Below are 17,832 nucleotides of genomic sequence, written 5' to 3'. Positions count from 1 at the left end.
CGGCAGATTTTTGCAAGCTGCTTTTGAGAGGCAGAGCAGAAGGAAGATCGAATCTTCCCAGACAGGGGTGAGATTCAAAAATTTTAGCAACCAGTTCTCTGCTTGGTTGCTGGGTGGGCGTGGCCATGGTGGGCATGGCCTACTCGGCCTCCTGCACCATGGTGGGGGCGGGGATGTTTTCGCCCTCTCCAAGCTCCGGAGGCTTTCCTCGAGCCTCCGGCAGGGTGAAAACAACCTCCCCCGGGCTCTGGGGGCCCTCCGGAGGCTGGAAACGAGCCCATTTCCGGACTTCTGGGAGGCCTATTTTTCGCCCTCGCACAGCCTCCATGTGGGCCCTGCACTTACCTGGCATCCAAAACGGACTGCATGGAGACGCCTGGGAGGGGAGGGGAGGGGTGGGCGGGGCCAGCCAGCCCTTGCAACTACCAGTTCGGCGAACCAGATGTAAAATTAGCATCCGGTTCACACGAACCGGTCTGAACCAGCTGATTCCCACCCCTGTTTCTAGAGAACCCAACCTGCAGCTAAACTGTTGTCGGAAGCAAGTTATTTTTCAAATGGTCTAACAGCGAATCTAACACCGAATCTGAACCAAAGGTTTATTCTCCCTAGCTTTTGAGCTCTTCCTAGAGCCCATCCTCAGGGAACTTCTCTCTTTACAGAATTTTTTTTTTCTGGTGTAGCTCATCACCTTACAAAATGATAAAGCAACACATAGATTTGAAATGAGAGATATTTTTATTGGGCATTCTACCAGAAAAAATATATATGATAAAAGGACTATATATCTAGGTTTTACATATACTAACTGCAACTAGAATTGTGTTTGCACAGCAGTGGAAAAAGGATGAGATTCTGTCAAGAGGAGAATGTAATTACGAAACTATTAGAATGCGCAGAAATGGATAGATTAACGCTCGCTATTAAGGATGAAGACAAAACTGAATATTTTTTGATAATGGGATGTATTTTATCAATGGCTAGACAATAGGGACGCGGTGGCTCAGTGGTTCAAATCCCTAGTGCCGCGTAATGGGGTGAGCTCCCGTGACTTGTCCCAGCTTCTGCCAACCTAGCAGTTCGAAAGCACGAGAAAAATGCAAGTAGAAAAAATAGGGACCACCTTTGGTGGGAAGGTAACAGCATTCCGTGCGCCTTTGGCGTTGAGTCATGCTGGCCACATGACCACCGAGACGTCTTCACCCTGTACTCCTTGGGGGCAGGTATGACAAATATTAAAAGACCAGGTTGTAGGGGTCACCTCCAAGGATACACTGAGGAACAGCAGAGCCCGAAGCAAAGTAAACGCCGTCCTCTGATATTGACAAAAGTTCAGTCAGATTACATCTTCCAAGAGCGGTGATGTTTTTGCAACAGGCCCAAATATAGGCATGACCTTTGAGGGGAAAGGGTGTCAGAACTGGGTGAGGGGTATCCAAGGAGCTGCTGTTAATAACAGGATAACAGAGTTGGAAGGGACCTTGGAGGACCTTCTAGTCCAACCTTCTGCCCAAGCAGGAGACCCTATACCAGTGATGGCCAACTATTTTGCCATCGCGTGCCAAAAGCGGGGAGAGCGCAGAGAGGTCGTGGGCGTGCCCACACCCATTATTCAATGCCCCCCGCGCCCTACCCCCCACACATGCACACATGACCGCCCCCCCTGTGCCCCATTTTGAGCCTAGCAGGCCTCCATGAAGCCTCTGGAGACCAGAAACAGCCTGTTTCCAGACTTCTGGTAGACCCGTTTTTCACCCTCCGCAGGCTCCAAAGACTTCCTTGGAGCCTAGGGAGGGTGAAAACAGCTCCTTCGCCCCCTGGAGGCCCTCCGGAGGCCGGAAATGGCCTGTTTCCCAACTTCTGGTGGTCCCGGCACCCTCCCCAGGCTCCAGAGGCTTTCTTGGTGCCTAGAGAGGGTGCAAACGGACTCTACCACCACCACTCTGGAAGCCCTCTGGAGGCCAAAAACGCCCTCCCAGAGCCTCCGCGTGAACACTGTACTTACCTGGCATCCAAAACGGGCTGCGTGGAGAGGGGAGGGGCAGTGCAGGCGGGGCCAGCCGAAAAACAGCTGGGGAGCTGAGCTAGGACAACAGCTCACGTGCCCACAGATATGGCTCTGCGTTACCACCTGTGCCATAGATTCGCCAGCACAGCCCTATACGCTTCAGACAAATGGCTGTCCAATCTTTTCTTGAAAACCTCCAGCGATAGAAACGCAACGCATCGCGTAACACCAACGCAAGTATTAAATTTGCGTTGGTGTTACACAACGGTGGTGGGGCTCATGAATAAGAACAATGAGTCGGCTTATAGACAGGAAGTACAAGGGCTGACATCGTGGTGTAAAGAAAATAATCTCACATTTTTAACACCAAAAAAAAAACAAAAAAACCCTAAAGAACTTACAATTGACTTCAGGAGGAAGAGAGAGGTACATTTACCATTGTACATGAATGGCGAGGAAGTGAAGAGGGTTGGTAGTTTTAAATTTCTGGGCATTTATATCTCAGAGGACCTCTCATGGACTATGAATGTTAAGATGCTTGTGAAGAAGCCACAGGAAAGGCTGTAATTCCTGAGAATGCTCAGGAAGATAAATCTATCTCTGCATCTACTTCTGTTCTACTATCGCAGCACCATTGAGTGTGTCCTGACTTACAGCATTTTTACATGGTATGGGAACAGCTCTGTTCGTTATATGTGTTGGACCTGATCTTTGGGTGTTGTGAATTTCGTTGTATGGGTATACACATACAATGACAATAAACTTCTTCTTCTTCTTCTTCTTCTTCTTCTTCTTCTTCTTCTTCTTCTTCTTCTTCTTCTTCTTCTTCTTCTTCTTCTTCTTCTTCTTCTTCTTCTTCTTCTTCTTCTTCTTCTTCTTCCTCCTCCTCCTCCTCCTCCTCCTCCTCCTCCTCCTTCTTCTTCCTCCTCCTCTTCCTCCTCCTCCTCCTCTCCTCCTCCTCCTCCTCCTCCTCATTATTATCATCATCATCATCATCATCATCATCATCATCATCATATTTACACAAAATGACAGTATTCACAGCAAACGAGATAACTATGCTGGATTTCGTATCGCAGATCACTAGTCGAACACTTCCCAAGCGTTTAGGACTGCGTGATGTATCGGCGAATAATGCGGGCAGATCCCAGTAAGGTGGCCTTCTGCAGCTGACCAGTGGCGATCTGGTCAGCGCCAATTGCTTTTAAGTGCTTGCCTAGGTCTTTAGGCACAGTCCCCAGTGTGCGAGTACCACTGGAACCACCTGCACTGGTTTATGCCAGAGTCTCTGCAATTCGATTCTCAAATCTTGATATTTTGTGACTTTTTCAAGTTGTTTCTCATCAATTCTGTTGTCACCAAGTATAACAATGTCGACTATCCACAATTTTTTTCTTTTCCACAATCGTGATATCCGGGGTCCCAAAACTTTATCAGTCTGTATTTGGAGATCGCACTGTAGTTTTACCACCTTCTTCTTCTTCTTCTTCTTCTTCTTCTTCTTCTTCTTCTTCTTCTTCTTCTTCTTCTTCTTCTTCTTCTTCTTCTTCTTCTTCTTCTTCTTCCTCTTCCTCTTCTTCTTCTTCTTCTTCTTCTTCTTCTCCTTCTTCCCCCTCCTCCTTTCTTCTTCTTCTTCTCCTTCTCCTTCTTCTTCTTCTTCTCATCATCATCATCATCATCATCATCATCATTATTATTAACTTTATTCATTAAACATGAAATTCAGTCAACTGAACAAGCTCCGTCACCGGTTCTAAAGAACAAGCTTACTACTGGTTCTATAGAACCGGACCGAACCGGGAGCAACTCACCACTGAGCTGCCTCCTCCAAAGCATTGGGACCAGTTTAGGACCAGCTGCGACTTGGAGATGCAGGGAGTGGCTTCTCGTGTTTGCATTGGAGCTGGTTCTTTACGAACAGAAGGTAGGTGCCTTCAGGCTAAGAAAGACCCTTGGCCCAGGAAGGCCAAGAAGATCAACGCTAACCCAGACCACAGACTGGTTTTCAGCTTCTCTGAAATGTCACCTCGGGTGTTTTGCAACCTGACGCTGGAAACCGAACCTAGCATTTCAGTGGAATGGCTGTCTTTTCCTTAAACTCAGCTCTTGGGATGGGTTTATAATAATAATATCAGAGTTGGAAGGGACCTTGGAGGTCTTCTAGTCCAACCCCCTGCCCAGGCGGGAAACCCTACACCAGTTCAGACAAATGGTTATCCAACATTTTCTTAAAAATTACCAGTGTTGGAGCATTCACAACTTCTGCAGGCAAGTTGTTCCACTGATTAATTGTTCTCACTGTCAGAAAATTCCTCCTTAGTTCTAGGTTGCTTCTCTCCTTGATTAGTTTCCACCCATTGCTTCTTGTTCTACCCTCAGGTGCTTTGGAGAATAGCTTGACTCCCTCTTCTTTGGGGCAGCCCCTGAGATACTGGAAGACTGCTATCATGTCTCCCCTAATCCTTCTTTTCATTAAACTAGACACACCCAGTTCCTGCAACCGTTCTTCATATGTTTGAATTAACAGAAGATGTTGCCTTAAGTCAAAACTTTAAGCCAGCTCTGTTCAGTCTTTTTCGTCATGGCTGTTTGTTTACGATTTCAGAGCCGGGAAGATTTGCAACCCCAGCTGCCCGGAGTGAACATAGCCTCAAGGCCCAACCAACCCTCTTTGTTGAAAAGATTACAGCTTTTTTTTTTTCCCCCTGGAAAGATGAAAGATGAACTATCCTTATCTAAGTCAAGGATAGTTCAGCAGCGCCCAGCTGCCCACCGAAATCCAGAGTTTGTTTCTTTTTGTTTTTAACCCCCTTTTCAAATTTGTATCGGCTGATCGAGATATAAAATGCAAAGGAAAATGAAAATAATGGGAAACTAGGGGAAAGGGGGGGGAAAAGGAAGGGAAGAGAAAATGTGAGGGGGAAAAAAGAAAAAAAAAGCATTGACTTTGAACTCTTTTTAGCGTAGTAGACAATAACAGCCTCGTTTTTTTATATTTTTATGCCTTAATTCAATGGTGAAATTCAAGTTTTTTTACTACCAGTTCTGTGGGGCGTGGCTTGGTGGGTGTGGTGTGGCTAGGTGGGCGTGGCTTGGTGGGGAAGGATACTGCAAAATCTCCTTTCCCTCCCCACTCCTAGGGGAAGGATATTGCAAAATCTCCATTCCCTCCCCACTGTGAGACCAGCCAGAGGTGGTATTTGCCAGTTCTCCGAACTACTCAAAATTTCCGCTACAAGTTCTCCAAACTGCTCAAAATTTCCGCTACCGGTTCTCCAGAACCTGTCAGAACCTGCTGGATTTCACCCCTTTCTTAGTTATATACTAGCCATTTTGATAAAAACAAATCTACCTCATCGGCAAAACCAAAATCCAAGTTTCGTTTTGTTTTCATAACAAGCACAAAGTGCAGAAGTGGTTTCCAAATTAAAAAGCATCATCAAATATATTCCCTTCTGTGAACAAAGCGGATCGATTTTAACCATCTTTGCTTTCTCTTCCTTGCTGTGGATATAATAGATACAGGTAGTCCTCGACTTACGACCACAATTGAGCCCACGATTCCTGTTGCTAAGTGAAACATTTGTAAAGTGCCCTGTTTTGTGACTTTTCTTGCCACCATTGTTAAGTGAATCACAGCAGTTGTTAAGTTAGTAACATGAAACTGGATTTCCCATCGATTTTGCTCCTCAGAAGGTCATAAATATGAATCCTTTGTCAAGCTGCCTGAATTTTGATTACGTGATTGTGGGGATTGTAATGTGAAAAACAGTCGTGGCTCCATTTTTTTCAGTGCCGTTGTAACTTCTGAACGGTCGCTAAACGAACTGTTGTAAGTCGAGGACTACCTGTCCTTGTTGTGACCCAGACTCAAGCAGGTAGTAATAAACTTAGTCCATGGAAAAAGAAATGTTATTCGAACAGCTGGGAATTACGGCATTCCCAGCGTCGTTCAACTCAAAGTAAAACAAATGCCTCCCAACACAAATTCCTCAGTTATCTCACAAACTTTAGTCCAATTAGGCAAACTGCCAAAGGCCCTTCCTGGCAAACATCCAGAAGCCACAAAAACAAAGATGTAGATGAAGCAGAAGATGAAGCTATCAACGTTGTTTTTCAGCAAAGCTCAAATGCTGGTGCTGGTCTGTTTTAAGCCTTATGGGAAGGGCCAATCATCTCTTGTCCCTACTCCCAAGTTGTCCTTTGTGCTTGAGGTGCTCTTGCCTTCTGGCAGCTCTTCTCATGAGTGCTTTAGGAGCAGGCTCCTCCTGTTCCTCTGCCTCACTACCATCAGTCTCTGGGTGCTCTGGAGTCCGCACCTCACTTCCTGATGGCCCTGGCCTCACCTCAGCCTCATCGCTGTCCGACTCGTTGCCAGCTCCGTAGGCTGCTGACAGACCACAACACTTCTTGGAAGACTTGTGGTTTTCTAACCAAATGGCATCAAGGTCACTCCACAAACTTGCTGACATTAAAACTTGGAAGGGGAACCTCATGTGGAGGTTCAGGTCAGCTGACAAACCTCAGTGAGGAACTGATCTAACTGACTTGGTTAGATCATCTCTTGAGAAGATAGGAAAAGAGTTTTTGAGTCAAACTCTGAGCTCAACAACTTCTAGATGGACTAATTAATTAATCTGATTTATATGCCGCCCAGTGCCCGGTGGCTAGGTTGGCTAGCAACCCTATCTGTTTTTCTTCCATCGGTCGATGAGTCAGCAGAAGTGATGATTCCATTGCTTAAGACTTGGGAGTTTTGCTAAACCATGTTTTCTTCCACTTGCTTCGTTGGCTGAAACAACACTGTGGCCAAATGAGGACAACACATCAGCCATGACTTACAACCTGCGGTGGTTTGAGCTTGTGCAACTCCTGAGCCCTGATGCTTCACCCTTCGATGAAATCATTTTCACAAATAGAGCACCTGAGGTTGAATGTCCCACAAAAACTCTCAAGCAAGGATTTCCAGAGAGGGATATATCTTGGTGGGACCTTGGAGGTCTTCTAGTCCAACCCTCAGCCCAAGGCAGGAGACCTTAGTTCACCCTGGACAAATGGTTGTCCAATCTTTTCTCGAAAACTTCCAGTGTTGGAGCACCCACAACTTCTGGAGGCAAGCTGTTCCACTGATGAATTGTTCTCACTATCAGGAAATTTCTCCTTAGTTCCAGGTTGGATCTTCCTCTGAGGGGTTTTCACCCATTGCTTCTTGTCCTGCCCTCAGGTGCTTTGGAGAACAAATCGAGTCCCTCTTCACTGAGGAAACCCCTCAAAAATTGGAGGAGTCTTTCAGGTCTCCCCAAGCCTTCTCTTTGTTAGGTTAAACATACCTAGTTCCTGAGCATGTGATATATATCTATATAGGAGTTATTTAAGAGTTAGAGAGAGAGAGAGAGAGAGAGAGAAAGAGAGAGAGGATGGATGGATGGATAGATAGATAGAAGATAGATAGATGATAGATAGATAGATAGATAGATAGATAGATAGATAGATAGATAGATAGATGCTAGATGATAGATAGATAGATAGATAGATAGATAGATAGATAGATAGATAGATAGATAGATAGATAGATAGATAGATGATGGATGGATAGATAGATAGAGAGATAGAGAGATAGAGAGATGGATGAATATATAGACAGACAGACAGAGAGATAGAACCAAGATAAATAAGAGATATAGATAATGATAGAGAGATATGCAGAGAGACAGACAGACAGACAGACAGACAGACAGACAGACAGACAGATAGATAGATAGATAGATAGATAGATAGATGCTAGATAGATAGATAAATAGATAGATAGATAGATAGATAGATAGATAGATAGATAGATAGATAGATAGATAGATAGATAGATAGATAGATAGATAAATAGATGATAGATAGATAGATAGATAGATAGATAGATAGATAGATAGATAGATAGATGAATATATAGACAGACAGACAGAGAGATAGAATCAAGATAAATAAGAGATATAGATAATGATAGAGAGATATGCAGAGAGACAGAGAGACAGACAAATAGATAGATAGCTAGATAGCTAGATAGCTAGATAGCTAGATAGCTAGATAGATAGATAGATAGATAGATAGATAGATAGATAGATAGATAGATACCGTAGATGGATGGATGGATGGATGGATGGATGGATGGATGGATAGATAGATAGATAGATAGATAGATAGATAGATAGATAGATAGATAGATAGATAGATAGATGCTAGATAGATAGATAGATAGATAGATAGATAGATAGATAGATAGATAGATAGATGAATATATAGACAGACAGACAGAGAGATAGAATCAAGATAAATAAGAGATATAGATAATGATAGAGAGATATGCAGAAAGACAGAGAGACAGACAAAGAGATAGATAGATAGATAGATAGATAGATAGATAGATAGATAGATAGATAGATAGATAGATAGATAGATAGATAGATAGATAGATAGATAGATAGATAGGCAGGCAGGCAGGCAGGCAGGTAGGTAGACAGACAGAGATAGATAGATAGTCAGAGAGAGAGACAGACAGAAACATATCTGTTTAAAACATATGTTAAATGAGATCCAGCCTCCTATCACTGGACACCACTAGACAGGGGAAATCTTCTACCTTTATGTTCCTAACCACACCTCCTTTTATATTGTAAAATCAATCTGTGGCATCTTAAAATAAAATCTTTTTTTTTTCTTCAAACCCTCAGCCAAGAGTTTTTGTCTGGGTAAGACAGGACAAGTTTTGGCATTTCTGAAAAGTGGTTTTACTTTTTAATCCCTTTGCGATCCCTGCAGAGGCAATCGGCGCGGAGCGTAAACATCGTGGAAAACTCATTTCGCCGAAGGAAGCTTTTGCAGCTAGACATTCTTCCGGCTAAATGTCCATCAGGTTTCAAGCGACTTGGCCGATCCGGGGATTCTGCCTGGAGATTTGCTTAATCTTTTTTTATACCATACATTTTATCTCCTGCCACCCACAGCTTTTCTTGACCTTTGGGTTTTCCCTAATCCAGTCAAAGTTTATCCCCGAGCTGGAAGGAAGTCAACGGAATGGCAGAAAGGTATTTGGGGAGGGGCAGGGGTGGGTCTGCTGGAGGTTCGCAGGGGTTCGGGAGAACCTCTAGCTAAGATTCTGTGCTGTTCGGAGACCCCCCCCCAAATCTCACTCCTGGCTGGCCCCGCCCACCCCACCCCGCCCTGCCCCTCCCATTTCCAGCCTCCAGAGGGCCTCCAGAGCCTGGGGAGGCGGTTTTCGCCCTCCCGGAGGCTCGAGGAAAGCCTCCAGAGTCCGGGGAGGACAAAAATGCCTCCCCATGGTACAGGAGGCTGACTAGGCCACGCCCACCATGGCCACAACCACCCAGCAACCTGGCAGAGAATCCCTTGCTAAAATTTTGAAGCCCACCCCTGGGGAGGGGGGCGGTTCGTGGGTGGGGGAACAGAAATAATCCTTTGCAGATAACCAGGCTACCCTTCAAGGGTTGGGGTTTTTTGTTGTTGTTTGTTTTACAATTCAGATTTGCCTCTCATGTAAGGGCATATTGGGGTCTTTGGGGGCGCCGAAATGGCAGAATTCAATTATCTGCTCTCTTAAACCCCATAATTTTGCCTTTATTGTTTGCAGAGAGTGCCAAACCTGGGAGAAGATGGAGTGAAAGCTCTAGCCAGTGGAGGTTCTAGCTTCCTCAGCAGATCTGGATGGGACCAAAGCAGATGCTTCCTCTAAACAGAAAAATGCTTCTAGACAGCAAACTTCCTGTGGTTTCCATTAGGTTTCACAGCTTGTCAGCTTACTTTCTGGAAGGACTCCTGTATTTAGAAGGAGTGAAAAAATATCTATTTACTAAGGTGGAGGAGATCCAAAATCCATGTCTGTCTGTCTGTCTGTCCGTCCGTCCGTCCCTCCCTCCCTCCACCCACCCACCCACCCACCCACCATCCATCCATCCATCCATCATCTAGCTATCCATCTCTCTCTCTCTCTCTCTCTCCTATCTCTAATCTCGCTCTATTTCTTTCTTTCTATATCTATCTATCTATCTATCTATCTATCTATCTATCTATCTATCTATCCTATCTCTAATCCCTCTCTAATCTATTTCTATCTCTATCTATCTATTTGTCTGTCTATCTATCTCTATCCTATATCTATTCTCTCTCTAATCTATTTCTTTCTTTCTATCTATCTATCTATCTATCTATCTATCTATCTATCTATCTATCTATCTATCTATCTATCTATCTCTATTCTCTCTCTAATCTATTTCTTTATCTATCTATCTATCTATCTATCTATCTATCTATCTATCTATCTATCTATCTATCTATCTATCTATCTATATCCTATCTCTATTCTCTCTCTAATCTATTTCTTTCTATATCTATCTATCTATCTATCTATCTATCTATCTATCTATCTATCTATCTATCTATCTATCTTATCTATCTCTATCCTATTTCTAATCTTTCTCTAATATATTTCTTTCTTTCTATCTCTCTCTCTCTCTCTCTCTCTCTCTCTCTATCTATCTATCTATCTATCTATTTTCGAATCAACAAAGCTTACTTAATGTTATCTAGCCCAATCTGGGGCCAGCAAGTAGAGAAATTGTCTGAAACAGGGTCTCCTGCTTGATCAGGGGGGTTGGACTAGAAGACCTCCAAGGTCCCTTCCAACTTTCTCCTGTTATTCTGACCTCTAGGGAGACAGCAGAAGGTGTGGTCGCAGCCAAAATAATTTTTCTTCCCCTTGGGGTCCTCCGACCGACCAGCCCCTTATTCCACTCTGCATAACTACAGCTTCTCAGATCCTTCAACAAACCCAGCCTGTTTTTTTTTTCCCCTCCCCCTGCCTTAACCCTAGAGATCAAGATGAGAAGCTTAGTTCGGGACAGCCTCAAAACCAAGGTCAGTGCTCTGCTATTTATTGCATTTTTCTTCGGCAAGAACAAACACCCGAGCAGCCAACCAACCCCAAATGCAGGATTCAGGACTCAGAAAAAAAACCACAACAAACCTTTGTGGAAAGTTCCAGGCATTTTTTTCAAAAGGTAAGTTGAGAAGCTGAAGAAAAAGGAACCTTTGCCTTGCCCAGCATAACTTCTCTTAATGATGGTCGTTATCAGACCAGATTGACCGAACCACCAATTCATATGTATATATATATACAGTATATTTTATTTTATTTATTTATTTATTTTATTTGTCATAACAGCATACATAAGCATAAGCATGAAGCAACTGTACAACATATAAGCATATATATGGGTATAAGCATGTAATAACTATATAAATTGGATATAATGAAAGGAAACAGTAGGACAGGAATGGTAGGCACGTTTGTGCTCTTATGCATGCCCCTTATAGACCTCTTAGGAATGGGGTGAGGTCAATAGTAGACAGTTTTTGGTTGAAGCTTTTGGGACTTTGAGAAGAGACCACAGAGTCAGGTAGTGTATTCCAAGCATTAACAACTCTGTTACTGAAGTCATATTTTCTGCAATCAAGATTGAAGCGGTTAACATTAAGTTTAAATCTATTGTGTGCTCGTGTATGGTTGTGATTGAAGCTGAAGTAGTCTTCAACAGGAAGAACATTGCAATAGATGATTCTGTGAGTTAAACACAGATCCTGTCGGAGGCGGCGGAGTTCTAAGTTTTCTAAACCTAGGATTTCAAGTCTTGTGGCATAAGGTATTTTTGTTGTATTCAGAGGAGTAGATATAGTATAGGTGGTACCTTGCTCAATAGTAGAAACTGTGAGAGGGATCTTGGAGTCCTAGTGGACAACCATTTAAATAGGAGCCAGCTGTGTGCAGCGGCAGCCAAAAAAGCCAACACAGTTCTGGGCTTCATCAACAGAGGGATAGAATCAAGATCACGTGAATTTTTTATATATACACGCATATAAAAAGACACAAAAAGACCCACACCCGGAATTGCGAGTCACCCTGTCACAAACCTCTTGGGCGTCACCATGGAAACAGTTACCAATGAACCGTAAAGACCGTCTTGATCAGCAAATCCCAGCTTGGGCAGAGAGAGAGAGAAGGATGCCCAGGAAACTAGAAAGCAAAACAGCCCAGCCCACGATCCTTTTACGAACATAAGCTTCCGTGGTTCGCCTCCTGCAAATTTAAGCCGATGTCATTCCTTTTGTGGGGGGAGCACGAGAGGAAGCAGGGATAAGAACAGGCAGAGGCAACACATAAGATGAATCTGAGGTTTCTAACCTGGAGCCAAGATCGTAGGAAGAGCAGTTGCAGGAACTGGGTATGTCTAGTCTAGTGAAAAGAAGGACTAGGGGTGACATGATAAGCAGTCTTCCAATATCTGGGTGGGTGGGTGTGCAAAGAAGAGGGGAGTCAAATTATTCTCCAAAGCAGCAGAAAGCAGAACAAGTAGCAATGGGTGGAAACTAACCAAGGAGAGAAGCCACCTGGAATCAACGAGAAATTTCCTAGCAATCAACCAGTGGAACAGCTGGAATCCAGAAGTTGTGGGTGCTCCATCGATGGAGGTTTTTAAGGAGCGACTGGACAGCCATATGTCTGAAATGGTTTAGGGTCTCCTGCCTGAGCAAGGGGTTAGACTAGAAGACCTCTAAGGTTCCTTCCAACTCTGTTATTCATATGGCAAAGCAAAGGGTGGAGGGAGGATCTGTCTAACTGAGAATCTTATTTTCTTCTGCCTTGGTAGAAAGTCATCTGTCAGGAGGCTAAGACTGCATTTACAGGATCGAGAACAAAGCTAACAATGGGATCAATAGAAGAGAGTATTTGTAGCTCAGGGTCGAACTGTGGGATCCTTGTTGCTCTCTGAGTTTGGTGGTTTGCTTGCAGATGTTTCATGACCCAACTAGGGAGCATCATCAATGCTAGAAGGGAATGGGATTTGTGGAGAGGCGGAGGAGGAGGAGGAGGAGGAGGAGGAGGAGGAGGAGGAGGAGGAGGAGGAGGAGGAGGAGGATTACCACCATGGAGTCCTTGTTGCTCTCTGAGCTTGGTGGTTTGCTTGTAGACATTTCATGACCCAACTAGGGAGCATCATCAATGCTAGAAGGGAATGGGATTTGTGGAGAGGAGGAGGAGGAGGAGGACCACCATGGGGCTCTTGGTGCTCTCTGAGCTTGGTAGTTTTCTTGCAGATGTTTCATGACCCAACTAGGGAACATCATCAATGCTAGTAGGGAATGGGATTTGTGGAGAGGAGGAGGAGGACCGTGGGCTCCTTGGTGCTCTCTGAGCTTGGTAGTTTTCTTGCAGACGTTTCATGACCCAGCTAGGGAATATCATCAATGCTAGAAGGGAATGGGATTTGTGGAGAGGAGGAGGAGAAGTAGGAAGAGGACTGTGGGCTCCTTGGTCTCTCTGAGCTTGGTTGTTCGCTTGCAGACGTTTCACAACCCAACTAGGAAACGTCATCAGTGCCAGAGGAGTAAAAGTAATGGATGCATTTCCAACTGAAAGCTTTTAACCCTCTTCCCTGAACTCAACCACGGAAAGGGGCTTATTCATGAAGTAGCCTATGTATTGAAGAATGGGCTTGGGGTTGTCGCCTAGCCAGCTGTGCCAGGGTGTGTGTGTGTGTGTGTGTGTGTGTGTGTGTGTGTGTGTGTGTGTGTGTGTGTGTAGCTCCAGATATTCTGCATAAAATGAGGACCCAGATTGTTGAGGGCAAGATGCTGACTCTGTAAACCGCTTAGGAGAGGGCTGAGGCGGTATATAAGCCTAAGTGCTATCGCTGTTTTGAAAGAAGGGCTTTCTAACAAACTTTATAAGTGGCCTTGAGTAGAGGGCTGGACTAGAAGACCTCTGGGGTCTCTCCCAGCCCTATGATTCTACCTTCGATAAGGGGGAGGTGGTAGAAGACCCCCTGTTCAGTCAGACAAGTGGGAAAGACAGGCTCTCGGGGAAAAATCCTGCCAGTTCGATCAAATCTTGACTTTTTCCTTCCGGTCACAAATCCCCAAGAAAGTTTGGTCATCAACGTAACTCTTGCTGCGTAAGAAACTTTTGCAACGTTCCCCCAGTAAGATTTTCTTCGGAAATTACACGAGAATGAAAAAAAAAACCCCATGAACTGCGGTTTGCCCGTCTATCTATCTATATATATTTGCTCTGTCATTTTATGACTTGTTTGCCGGTTCATTATACAGGGCAGTTGAGAAATTAAGAAATTGCGAAGAGGCAGATGCGGGCGGAAGAGGAAGGAATAGAGCCTCATGCCCTTCTCTGCGAGGCCCACCTAAAGTGCGACCTTGTGGTCTTTTGTGTGTGTGTGTGTGTAATCATTGTGGCACGAATGCCCAGTGGGTAAGACTGAGAATTCATTGCTCTGTCTTTACTCTGTTGTTTTTGAGCTAGGAAATATTTCTCCCTCCGGGCGTTTCTTCGTTCTGTCCTTCCTTGTACTCGTTCTTGCGTCACTGAAACCGAGCAAACAAGTCATGTAATCTCTCCACCTCGCCTCCACACTCTCGCTTATCAAAATTTGGGGTGGGGGTGGGGGGAGAAGACCCTTTGATTCCAGCTTTTGTGTGTGTGTGTTGTTGCAGCAAGAAATGAAAGTTTTAGGGTTTGATTGAGTTGCTTTGACTCGGAGAAGAAGGGGGAAAAAAAACCAGGTTTGGTTTTCTGGAACCAGATAACCTTTCGCCCCCAGTTAAATCCACTTCTCCCCGCCCCCTTTTCTTTTCTTCTTTTTAAAGGGTGGGGAAGTGTGTGTTTGTGCTGACGGCATTTCCTCCTTCTTCTCTCTCTTGAAAAAGTCACAACTAAGCATGAGCTTATTTTTTTTTCCTCTCCCCCCCCCCTGCAAAACTGGATGGACTAATAAACAACGTCACCAACAGCCCCTCGGATGATGTTTACAACTTCAAAAAGTTAGGCTAACTGGAAAGACAGAGTGAAGCAGAACACCCACTGTTACAAAGCACTAAGAAGGAGACAGGAAAGTAAAATGTCTTTTGAGCTGTGTTTGAATACTAGTTGATTCAGAGGAAAGTCTCCAAGACAGTTTTCTTAATTTCTGCCTCTCTCTCTCTCATCTATCTATCTATCTATCTATCTATCTATCTATCTATCTATCTATCTATCTATCTATCTATCTATCTATCATCTATCTAAGCTCAAACTGCCCAAGGAGCTGCTGATCCAGTTCTACAGAGGAATTATTGAGTCTGTCATTTGCACCTCTAGAACTGTCTGGTTCGGTTCTGCAACCCAACAAGAAAAACACAGACTTCAGAGGATAATTAGAACTGCAGAAAAAACAATTGCTACCAATCTGCCTTCCATTGAGGACCTGTATACTGCACAAATCAAGAAGAGGGCCGTGAAAATATTTACAGACCCCTCGCATCCTGGACATAAACTGTTTCAACTCCTACCCTCAAAACGACGCTATAGAGCACTGCACACCGGAACAACTAGACACAAGAACAGTTTTTTCCCGAAGGCCATCACTCTGCTAAACAAATAATTCCCTCAACACTGTCAAACTATTTACTGAATCTGCACTACTATTAATCGCCTCATCGTTCCCATCACCAATCTCTTTCCACTTATGACTGTATGACTATAACTTGTTGCTGGCAATCCTTATGATTTATATTGATATATTGACCATCAATTGTGTTGTAAATGTTGTACCTTGATGAACGTATCTTTTCTTTTATGTACACTGAGAGCATATGCACCAAGACAAATTCCTTGTGTGTCCAATCACACTTGGCCAATAAAAAATTCTATTCTATTCTATTCTATTCTATTCTATTCTATTCTATTCTATTCTATTCTATTCTATTCTGTTCTATTCTATTCTATCATCAATCTATCCTTCTTAGCCACATATCTATCTTCTCTCTCTCTCCTCTATCATCAATCTATCTACCATCTCTTTCTCTCTCTCTGTCTGTCATATGATCGATCAATCTATTTCTCTCTCTCGTCTATCATCTTCCATCATATGTCTGTCTGTCTGTTTGTCTATCTATCTATCATCTATCTATCTATCTATCTATCTATCTATCTATCTATCTATCTATCTATCTATCTATCATCTTCCATCATATGTCTGTCCGTCCGTCCGTCCGTCTGTCCGTCCATCATCTATCAACTCTCTGTCTGTCTCTCTCTCTGTCTCTCTCTCACACAGACACACAGGGCTCATTATTGCCTTCTTCTGTAAGTTTGCTTGGATTTCCCAGTCAAGCCAAGCTCCCCCAAATACAGGTAGTTGTCAACTTACGACCGCAATTGAGCCCAAAATTTATGTTGCTAAGAGAAACATTAAGTGAGTTTTGTCCCACAACCTTTCTTGCCACAGCTGAACCGTTGCCGTTGTTAAGTTAGTCACCCAGTTTTTAAGCGAATCTGACTTCCTCCCCCCCCACGGACATTGCTGGTCAGAAGGTCGCAAAAAGGGGATCGTGTGACCCCGGGACCCACTGCGACTGCCATAAATACGAGTCAGTCGCCGAGCATCTGAATTTTGATCACGGGACCACGGGGATGCTACGACGGTCGTTAAGTGTGAAAAACGGTTGTGAGTCTCTTTTTTTCGGGGCCGTTGTCACATTGAATGGTCACTATGTGAATTGTTGTAATACGAGGATGGGCCCTGTCTGCACCCCTCCAGCTACTAAATAATCCCTCCTGCTTTGCATTTGCAGGCAAGACTTGTCCAAACCGTTTCCAAGTTGGAATGAGCAGAAAAGATGGTTTGGTACCCAGCGTAAACCTCTTCACCCTAATTATGCGAGCTTAAGACACATCTATTTATTTGCGCAGGACTGGACTAGATTTTAAATTCGAATTGGTTTTAATGGGGATTTTATTATTTTTATTATCATCATTTTAATTATTCGGCCAATTATAAGAAGTTTTTTAATGGATGTTTTTATTTGTATTTATATGTGTATTTTTATCTGGTTGTTAACCGCCCTGAGTCCCTAGGGAGATAGGGCGGTATAAAAATACGAAAAATAAATAAATAAATAAATAAATAAATAATAAATAAATAAATTCCCTGCCTCAGTTTTCTGCGAGGCTAGAGAAGATCTCTATCTCCCTGATGCTCCACGACGAAACAGACAGGAGGCTAAAAGACACGAAGAACGGTTCCAGGAATTGGGTTTGGCCAGCCTGGAGAAAAGAAGGACCAGGGGAGACATGATAGCAGTCTTCCAATATCTCAGAAGTTGTCACAAAGAAGAGGGAGTCAAGCTATTCTCCAAAGCACCTGAGGGCAGGACAGGAAACAATGGGCGGAAACTAATCAAGGAGAGAAGCAACTTGGAATTAAGGAGAAACCTCCTAACAGGAAGGGATGGCGGTGGCTCAGTGGCTAAGATGCTGAGCTTGTCGATCAAAAAGGTCGGCAGTTCAGCGGTTCGAATCCCTAGCGCCGCGTCACGGGGTGAGCTCCCGTTCCTTCTCCCAGCTTCTGCCAACCTAGCAGTTCGAAAGCACATAAAAAATGCAAGTAGAAAAAATAGGGACCACCTTTGGTGGGAAGGGAACAGCGTTCCGTGCACCTTTGGCATTGAGTCACGTCGGCCACATGACCACGGAGACGTCTTCGGACAGCGCTGGCTCTTCGGCTTTGAAACGGAGATCAGCACCACCCCCTAGAGTCGGGAACGACTAGCACGCATGAGCGGGGGAACCTTTACCTTTTCTAACAGTGAGGACAATTAACCAGTGGAACAGCTTGCCTCCAGAAGTTGTGGGTGGAGGTTTTTTAAGAAGAGACCGGACAGTCACTTGTCTGAAATGGCATAGGGTTGCCTGCTTGAGCAAAGGGCTG

The sequence above is a fragment of the Ahaetulla prasina genome, chromosome 16 (assembly GCF_028640845.1).
Source record: "Ahaetulla prasina isolate Xishuangbanna chromosome 16, ASM2864084v1, whole genome shotgun sequence".
NCBI lineage: Eukaryota > Metazoa > Chordata > Lepidosauria > Squamata > Colubridae > Ahaetulla > Ahaetulla prasina.
Note: the sequence above shows the minus strand (reverse complement) of the source record.